The 10,398-nt window shown below is 41.2% G+C and overlaps 1 protein-coding gene across 1 annotated transcript in view; it reads right to left on the bottom strand.

The window, feature by feature from the left end:
• pals1a (protein associated with LIN7 1, MAGUK family member a) overlaps nucleotides 1–10,142 on the bottom strand; it is a 42,228-nt gene extending 32,086 nt beyond the window's left edge. The window contains exon 1 of the mRNA XM_041954442.1: nucleotides 9,971–10,142. The gene's annotated coding sequence lies outside the window, so the exon portion shown is untranslated. The remainder of the gene's footprint in view (nucleotides 1–9,970) is intronic.
• Nucleotides 10,143–10,398: the final 256 nt, after the last annotated feature.

The raw sequence follows: 10,398 nt of genomic DNA on the forward strand, positions 1-10,398 counted from the left end.
ACGAGAAGAAGCAACTGGCTTCTTCTGAGGGTAGGACAGTGAAACCTGGAATGTCCAGCTACAGCAGCTGGAGTCCTCTTTCCAGCCAAGCCCTGAGGAAGACCCAGTGTGGGTTGAAACCAGTCAATTTTCTTCACTAGCGTGCCTGCAACAGAGTAAACACTGGACTAAACTTATCCATACCCACCAATTTCTATCCATGTGCAATTTCTGTTAAAACTGGGGAAATTCTCATCAAATTGTTGGCATTATATTTTTTAAGGCAATATTTTTTAATAGTTTTTTTGTGGCAATAAATATCTTTTCTATTTCTTATTTCTTCTCCCAGGACCTGAAGTGTGACTTCAAACATAGCCTCAATCATCAAGACAGCACAACAGAGGATGTACTTCCTGCATCAGCTCAGGAAGTTCAACCTGCCTCTGTCACTGACTATCCAGCTCTGCACAGGAATAATCTAGTCTGTTCTATGCAGATCCATCATCTTCTTGTTTGGGTCTGCCACCAAAAAGGAAAAGTACAGACTGCAATGGACTATAGGGACTGGTGAGAAAATCATTGGTGCCAACCTGCCATCCATTCAGGACTTACACACCTCCAGACTAAGGAAACGGACAGGAAGCAACACTGCAGATGCCTCACATCCTGGACACAACCTGTTCCAACTTCTCCCCTCTGGTAGGCACTACAGATCACTGAACGCCAATGAACCGTCACCTATCATGGACAGTTAGCTAGTCACACAGTTTAACTAACCATCTGGCACCAAAACATCCACTGACTGGCCATTTATCAGCCAATAATGCAGTTTTCAACATGCTTTTAACATGTACATTCATCAATAGTCAATTTACAACATATTGTAGATTTCTTGATTTTATGTCATTTGCCTTATTGAGCTGTAGGTCTTTTTTCCTATGCAGGCAGAATATGGGCAGCTGTGGCTCAGGAGGTTGAGCAATAGAGGAGTTGTCCACTTAAACATCACGTAAAACACTATTCCAGTAATATAACAACAAACTTACTGCACCTTTTAAGAGATTTTGACAGCAGCCATGAGGGAAATCAGGCCACAGATTTATGTTTTAGCATAAAATAGCGTGCTTTATTGTGGCTCTGGAAACATGCAGGTAGAGGGCTATGCACATACTCATAGAACAGGAGTTAAATCCAGTAACTACTATTTTCCTCACTTTCACACTGACTCCAGTAACATGAAGATGTAGAACATAAAGTTATGAGCAAAGCACTCCAATTTCTATGCTGTTGGCTGCAAGAACCAACATAAAAGTCTTAATCTACTCCCACAACCTAGGAAGTGAAGATCCAGTGGATTAACTTGATGGAAATGTCCCCACAACAATGACAACAACTGGGAAACTCTTCGCCTATATGTGTGCGCTACTTTGGATTGCTTTGAGGACAATATAAAGCAGGATTCACTTCAAAACTGAAGCCCAAGGATGGATCAGTAGTGACTTCAAACTTAATTTTGAGAACATGTTGACTTTTGCCATTTTTATGTTGCTTTATGGTTAATTTTGATGGTTAGCCTGTTGAATGTAGATACATTAGCACGTTCTTCAGTTAATATGGCTAGTAGCATCTATTGGAGGCAACACACTGGAGTATTTAATACTGATGGACAGTCAAGAGAAACCGTGTGAATGTTAAGTTTCATTTGAAACCAGTTAAATAAACAGAGTAGAAGCTTGGATGGAAGAAATCGTTTTTTCAAGTTGCTTCTTGTGTAGTCTCACGTAGCCAGACCTAACATTATTTCATACAGTATAATATACAGAGGGAAAGTAAGTGATAGAAAGTTTGCTATAGATGGTGAGGAAATCCCAACAATTAGGGAGAAATCAGTTAAGAGTCTAGGACGGTGGTACAATGTGGACCTGAATGATGTTGAACAGGTTGTGCAATTTAGAAAGGATGTTGCAGAAGGGCTGGAGAGAATAGATAAATCAGGGCTCCCAGGAAAACTGAGGTTGTGGTGCTTGCAGTTTGGCTTGTATCCTAGGTTAATGTGGCCAATGTCAGTATATGAAGTCCCATTATCTGTAGCAGAGAGAATGGAAAGGCTAGTTAGCTCTTATATTAGAAAATGGTTGGGTGCTCCCAGGTGCTTAAGCAATGTAGCTTTGTATGTGAAAGGAATGCTTCAGCTGCCAGTATCCAGTCTAACAGAGGAGTTTAAATGCACTAAGGTTAGGACAGAACTTTTATTATCTGGGAGTAAGGACATGTTAGTTAGCAATGTGGTTCCGAATCCTTCTGGGGGGAGGAAATGGAACCCAAGGGCAGCAGTGCAGGAGGCAGAGGCAGCTCTTAGGCATGCAGAAATAGTAGGAAATGTTCAATTTGGCCGGGGAGGCTTGGGGCTTGGCCCAGGCAAACCAGTGTGGAATAAAGCAGGTCTAAAGGAGAAAAGAAAGCTTGTAGTGGAACAGGTGCGTAGGCAGGAGGAGTTGTTAAGAGGGGCAAAAGCAGTTGGTCAAGCCAAACAGGGACAATGGTTGAATTGGGAAGGTGTTGAGAAGAGGAAACTTAGTTGGAGGGACCTGTGGAATATGGAGGAAGGCCGTATTAAATTTCTGATAGGGGCGACATACGATGTGTTGCCAACCCCGCAGAACCTAAGTCTCTGGGTACAGGGCGATCAATCGTGCCCACTCTGCTCAGGTACAGCAAGTTTAAAGCACATTTTGTCAGGTTGTAGAATTAGCTTATCACAAGGCCGGTATACATGGCGGCATAATCAGGTGCTGAGAAGCTTAGCCGCAGGCATTGAGGAGAGAAGGAAGCAGGTGAATTCTGGAAGTTCTAGAAAGGAGAGGTTAGATGTGCAGTTTGTTCGAGAGGGGGAGAAAAATAAAGCTGCTAAGTCAGGGAGAAAGCAGGGAGGTGGCTGCCTGGTAGGGGCTGATGATTGGCAAATGCAGGTCGACTTGGGAGGACAGCTAGTTGTGCCCCAGGAAATAGTTTATAGTAATCTGAGGCCAGACATTGTCTTATGGTCCATGAGTAAAAAGACTGTGCATTTTATTGAGTTAACAGTCCCTTGGGAAAATTCAGTGGAGGCAGCTTATGAAAGGAAGAAGACTAAGTATGCAGATTTAAAGACAGAATCTGAGCAGAGGGGATGGAAGACCAGGGTCTGTCCGGTTGAAGTGGGGTGTAGAGGTTTTGTTGCAGGGTCAGCTGTTTCACTGTTGAGGGAGCTGGGAGTGCATGGGCAAAATTTAAGAAAGACAGTGAGGGAGATGTCAGATGAGGCTGCTAGGTCTAGTCAGTGGATATGGATCAGGAGAAATAATAGTAGTTGGGGGTGAAATAGGGACAGTGGGGGGGCAGGCAGAGGACATGCATGCCTAACCCGGCAAGAGAAGAGGTTAAAGTCTGAACAAGACACCTCTCCTCTGCTCTGCTTTCCCCGCCCCATCTTCTCGCTCTGCCAATAGGAAGAGAACCAGGAAGTTTAGATAAGGTGGGGGTGTGGCCAGCTAGAGTCTCTCTTTGGGACCATGCGGCCTGTTCAGGTGAGTTTGCGTGGTAAGACACAGAGTTGGCTTGTTTTTTGATCTTTTTGGTTGTTTTCCTGTTTTGTCTGCTTCTTGAAGGAAATGTTAGGGTTTGTTTTCCTGCTCTGTTTGCTTTTTGAAGGAAATGGTAGGGTTTGCTGCTTCTTGAAGGAAATGTTAGAAGAGGCTGTTAAATCTAGTCTGTGGTTTAGGCCTCCACCTTCAGCACCTTCTAAATTTTCCACCCCCTACCCGAACAAGGGTCTGTATCCAATCCCTACTTTCATCTTTTGACTCTACCTCTTTATTTTCTATCCCCTACCCGAACCAGGGTTTGTATTCCCACCCCGCTTTTTCTTGGTGCAGTTGGTGAGAGGCAGGGGTAGATGATGGTAGTGTGGCAATCGGCAGTTACATGTGGCATCTAGGCCTGTGGTAGCATTGTAGCAGCTAACAATAGCTAAAGCGGTGAGAGTATGATAGTATCTTAGCAGTTAGTATTGGTAGCTAGCAATTAACATTAACAGTATAGGTGAATCTAGCGTTATTGTCTTCTTCTGTTCCTCTTAGCAGGTAGCGGTTAGCACATAACATTAGCTAAATGGTAGCATCGGAACTGTATCGTCTTCTTCTGTTCTTCCTAGCGGTTAGCAGTAGCATTAGCAATAGTTAAATGGTAGCATCGGTACTGGCCACTACCTGGAGCATCTCTGGGTCAGTTGAACAGCGGTGCTGTTTGGATTGTGTAGGAGCAGTGTGAACTGGCACTAGGGGGGGGGTGACTCTGGGACGCCGGAGTTCACTGCCTAACCTCCTGGAGGTGTAGTGGGACTAAGTAGGCGAAACACTGTTGAAGGGAGGTTTCCACCTGATGACCCCCAGAGACGTGTTAGGAATCACTGCTCTTTGGCAGGTATAGAGGCAGATTAGAGCTCCAAGGTTCTTCACTGAGAATGAATCCTCTTTTTGAGCACAAGTATCTTGTGTTTAAATTAACCCCACACGTGCAAATGAAACGCAAGCTAAGACAGTTTTGGTGTTACAGGAAAGCCCCCTCTGCTGCATGCCACATTGATATGTAATAGGTAGAATTACATTTTGAGTGGAGTGGAGTGTCCCGTTTATTGTTGTAATACTGTGATATGATACCATCAAAATAAAAAACTAGCATACCGTGATATAAAGTTTAGGTCATATTGCCCACCCCTATGTGGAACAGTTCAAACTGCAGACAATTGACCAAAATTTCTGACCTGCTAGACATCTGACAGCCAGATTGTTAATTGTTGGGGCAATTAGTCAGCTGCTGTGAAAAGGTACACCTAAAACAAAACAATTCTGGGAGAAATTCAGCCCTATTCTAAAATTAGTCAATTTTATGTTAAAATCAGGCTTATGCCATATAATGTGTGCCCAATTTAAGAGCATGCATGGAGCAAGGTGCAGTGTTCCCGCAACTGCTGAAAACCAACTAACATTATATGACACAAAGAGTGAGTAAAGCAGTGAGTCAGTGTGAATGTACTGTGATTGTCAATGGGAGCAGAAACAGAGCTGCTTCTTATCTTGTGTTTAACAATACACACTAAAACACAGACAGACAGACAGACAGACAGACAGACAGACATGCGCACACACACGCACCACAAAAAAATGCTGTACCACTCTGTACCAGACAAAGCCAAGGGAGAGAGGGGGGCTACAGACATAAGATGGGTTTCAGCTAGAATAAATTGTAATAGAATAATAAGTCATTTATGATATACTGACTTAGAAAAGATGAAAAAAATGACATATTTCAATAACCTTTCATCAATCTCCTGAAAAAACTTTGACATACTTTAAGCAGAAAAGTTCTCAACAATGAAGTAATGGTGCTATAAACTGTAATGGAGACATATTTGTGGAATTATAAATCTGCCCACCATTGAGGGTGACTGATAATAACAACAGTTTGGAGCAGGAAAAAGCTGACAGGCAATTAACAGCCCCCCACCAACCCGTAAAGCACAGGCCATGCTTAAATCACGACTGAAAAGTAGTTTTAACTAAGTAACAATCAAGTTTAGAGTTAACACTAAGAGTAACCAGCATTAACACTGGTGGCAGTGGGTTTGTGGACTGCTACTTTTTGCTTTTACTTTGAGTTTTGCCAGGGATTAACAAGGTTACTGCTCACTTGTCACCATGGACTGCTCCTGCTACAAGCATAACGGTAAGCCAGTGACTTGGTTGGGGTACTGATGAAATGAAATGAATTGTGTTGGACATTAAATCATCAAGATAACAACAAAAGACCACATATGTGAACAGAGACTGGCAGAGAGGACATAACATGTTTCTGCTCTCTTTGTGGATTTTCACATGTTGGAGTGCTCTTGTGAACTGCATGGGATGGTCACATGGTAAAGTTGTTTAAAGGTTATTCTGGCTGGTTGACCAAAGCTAAAATTGCTTATGTCTATTCTGAACTTTCCATGCACCCTTAGGAGTGGTGCCTTTTCCATTAAAAAGGCGGTCGCTGTATCAATCAAGTTTACATTTAATGCTAATAGTAACCAGTATTACACGAGCTTAACAGAGATAGCATACTTTGGGGAGAGTAGCAGTTTTCCTCAGTCTAATGCATTAATAATGGCATAATATAACTAACACCCTTCTCATGCTCATAATTTATGTTAAAAGCTGTCTTTATTAAGTTCACTTATTAAATATAACTTATTTGAGGTACTCAATGACATTACCTTGACTTTCATGAAGATTTTGTCACAGTAGCTCTCAAAGGCAAAACATACTTGGGCTCCAAGTACCAAACAAGCTCTTTGTCTCTATCATTGTTTACTACCATGCATATGGTCTCAATCATCCCACACACCAACTGGATGATGGCCTCAGACTGGTGCACGCAGCACTGTCTTTGTATATGCAAATTAAACTTTAGACTACCATAACTGGTCAAAAACATCCTCAGTGGTAAACCGATAAACGGTGAACCACTTTTTGGCACTCACTAGCTCAAACAGCACACTAGAATTAGGCACACTTACTGGCCATCGCCAGGAAGGAACCTTCACCATATTCTAAGAGGGCAACACTGACCAGGTGACAACATTAGCTCTAATCCTCAGTTGGTGACACATTTTTGATTTGAGGTGAACTCTGGGTCCCAATCAGTTCAGAGATCCAGAGTGAGAATGAGAGTTGGAGAGAGAACAAGAACGCATTCCAGAGAACAGAGGATTTCTGTATTTTGTTGGCCTGTGGCCGTATGTGCCTGTCCTCACCTCTCTGCTTCACTAGCGCGCTGTGTATATATGTGTGTGTGTGTGTGTGTTTGTGTGTGTAACCTTAACGATACCAGGCAGTACAGCCTATCTGAAGGTCACTTCAGTTTTAAGTACCAGGGTATTCACATACTGTGCTATACAGCCACTTCATCTGTCAATAGGGGGTTAGCCATCATTTTTAAACACCATATACTTATTTTTCACTGTAAACACTTGTAAAATATGGCAGATGAAAAAGGCTTCTAAGCTGCTGTTAAAAGCATCAGGGAATATCAAATAGGAACTTAAGTTAGGCTCAAGTCCAAACCTGTCAGTAACATAACAACCAGTGATGTTTCTGCCACTATGCAACATCTGAAAAACCCCACCCTTTTCTGTTAAACTCTACACAGAAACAGTCTTCATGCTGTGGCATATAAAGTCAACATACAGACACACATACAGCTACCAAAACACAATATGTAATACATCAGTTTAAAACAGTCTTTGCCACAGTGTGGACTTAAAAAAATATATAAAATATACATCAAAATTGTCAGTGAAAACAATTTCATAGCAAATAGTGCTGCAACTAACCATCATTTCAATTGATTAATCTGCTGCTTATTAATAAAAGGAAAAGAAATAACTCATACATATTTGATCAGAAACTGCTCAAGATTCTGTTGTGAAGAAATAAAGGATTCATTTAAGACTGTCTGTGACTAATGGCACAAAATATTCCAATAAGTCCATAACATTAGGTTACACCCCAACATCTCTCTGACCTAATTTCAACTCATTAGCATAAGATATATCTGCTGTCTCTGGCAGGTTTGTGTCTGTTGACCAACAAACACATGATAGAGGAAATTTAACAGAAAAAAAAAAACCCATGATGGACAGAAATACCTTCCGTCTGTTTTATCTCTGTTTTGTGATGGCTCAACCTTTATCAGGGATGTTAACTTTTTCAAGCATTAGTTTTTAAGAAAAAAAAAACTTTATCAGGGGAGTTAATTGTATCAAGTGTTAGCCTTAAAATCACTTTATGATGGGCCCAAAACAGAGAGAAAACAGATGGATGATATTTCTTTCTGTTACAGGGGCTGTAGCTCAGGAGGTAGGGTGGTCGTCCACTTATCCAAGGGTCAGTGGCTCAATCTGGCCTCGTCAGTCTACATGTCGAAGTATCGGGAGACTAGACTAAAAAAGCCCTTTACAAATACAGTCCATTTTACGTTTGTTTTTAAATTAAACCATGTAATTGTGCATTTCTCCTCTGTAGGCCACAACCATCTCCAACAAAGGAGACTGCATCATTTCCTGTAATAGATCACTTGAGCCACACAAGCCACTCATTTTTTTTTGCCTTTACATTAGATAGTGACTGGTAGAGGCAGACAGGAAATCAGGGGAGAGACAGAAATGTATGACAACAAAGGATGCCAGCTGGAATCAAACCTGCGAAGGTTGCAACTATGGAGCCATGTGTGGTGCACTCCCTGTGTTCGTTAAATCTAAACAGCCATTCAGTGTTTGTTCCCTAAATCCATCATATTATAAAGAATCATACAAAGCACAAAGTAAATCTGTAAATAACTTTGGTTAAGTCAATGATTTGATCTTCTCATTGTCTTTGCGGTATCACATGTCCTCTTTCATTAGTTGGCATCTTATTGCACACTTCAGCAGTGATGGACATTATCATGCCACACTCATTTGTATTTCCACTGAATCCTATTAGCTGGTAGTACCTTATTAGATGTGATAGTTTCACTCCTACATTCCTTACCTTCATCTAACAGGACAGAACTGTCAGTCAGTGACACTGAGATACTAAATATTACTCCACTACTCTTCTTGTCCAAGGGCAGTTCAACAGTGTCTGTTGAAAAGAGAGATTGTAAGCTTGCCCCAAACACACCACAATCTGGCTTCATAAATGTGACAATGTGTCAGACAAACTGCAAAAACAGAATAGTGTTATCACCAAATTAGCACTGACAGCCTCAACACACATCATGTCACTGCGAAGGGAGAATCATTCATTGACATTAGGTGATCTCAGAATCGGTGCACTTCAACACAGCATCTTATGACTGATAATACAGTAACTAAGTAAAATGTTTGCCTTTCCCCTCTTCTGTCTTTACATATCTGTGTCTGCAGTTCTTTTAACTTATCCTCCCTGTTTGCATCCCAGCAAAAATTGTAGTACCTGAGAAACACAACTTGTTACTTGAAAGAAAAGAGCCACCAGCTGTGGTCCTGAACATTTTGCTATACAATGACATTCACAATCCTGAGTAATCTAAGTATGTGAAACCAGATGAAACCAGAGGAAAACATACAGAAACTTAAAGAAAAGAACATTGTCATAAGTCACACAACATACTCATGCCTTAATAGTGTTTTCTGTTGTATTGGCGTGATCTTATGTTGGCAGTAGAGATATAATCGAAGTTCATCCATTTGAAAACAACGGCTGTCAGAGAACAACATACTATATGTATACAGCAGATGGTTCTTGATTGCCCATAGCTACGCGCTGCATTTTAGAAATAAGAAATTGCACTCGATTCATAAAACAGTCTTAACTTCTTATTTCAGCGTGCGTTAGTCTGTTTTGACAACCACACACCACCTTAATTTTTTTAATTTAGTGGATTTCAGCGACTGTTAGTGTTGACATTGACTTTACATAGCAGGCAGGAGCTAGCTGTTATGATCAAAACTAGCATCCTACGTAATAACAACTTACTGTAACTTCAACGAAAGATTTGAAAGAATGTAACGGGATTGCATAGCACACTTCATCTTCACAGAACACAAGTTAACTAGCCTTAAGTGAGCACGTTATCGTTACAACAAGAGAAATTACTGTTTTGGTAAGCCAGTTCCACTATCAAAGTAACCAATAAGTAGCTGAGCTATAAGCTAATTGGCTTCATGTTCAGTTTAAATAAAGTATGTTTTCAGATGGTATACATTTTCGCATCAGTGTAGCAAGTAGCCATCCTCACAAAAACGTACTTTATCTTGCGTTATGTGGGTTAATTTTACTGAACGTTATCAAACTAATACTGGTAGCTAACTAGCTAGCTTGCTCCTTCCTGCAGCACCTGTTGATAACAAAGCCGCTTCAGACCACACCGAAAACACTGGAATACTCACTCTGTTTCAGAGCAGTCCACGTCCTCCTTTAGTTCTCCTCCTCCTCCTAAATCCTGTTGGGAACTCGAAAGTAAGGGTTTGTCTTAATCCAAGAAGTCGTAGTTCGGCCTTTCTTTTTCTAATTCAGTTTCACACTAAGAGACTTGTTGCTCGTTCGTCGACTACAGCACAGCCAAACTCTCTACCCACCTCCTCCTCCTAGATTGTCATTTCAGACTCCAGGCAGAGGGCGGAGATAACACGTCACCAACGACATAAATGGCGATTGGATACAGTGATGAAAGGAATCTTGTCCAAACCAATCAAACACATTGCTACGTCGGTGGTATGTAGCACGTGAACACGACGATGGCATTATTACCATTGTTTTTTATTACTAAGAAGAATCGAAGATCTTTCGCATTTTTCCTTGAATTCATTAAATTTAA

Source organism: Chelmon rostratus, chromosome 15 (assembly GCF_017976325.1).
Source record: "Chelmon rostratus isolate fCheRos1 chromosome 15, fCheRos1.pri, whole genome shotgun sequence".
In the NCBI taxonomy this organism is placed as follows: domain Eukaryota; kingdom Metazoa; phylum Chordata; class Actinopteri; order Chaetodontiformes; family Chaetodontidae; genus Chelmon; species Chelmon rostratus.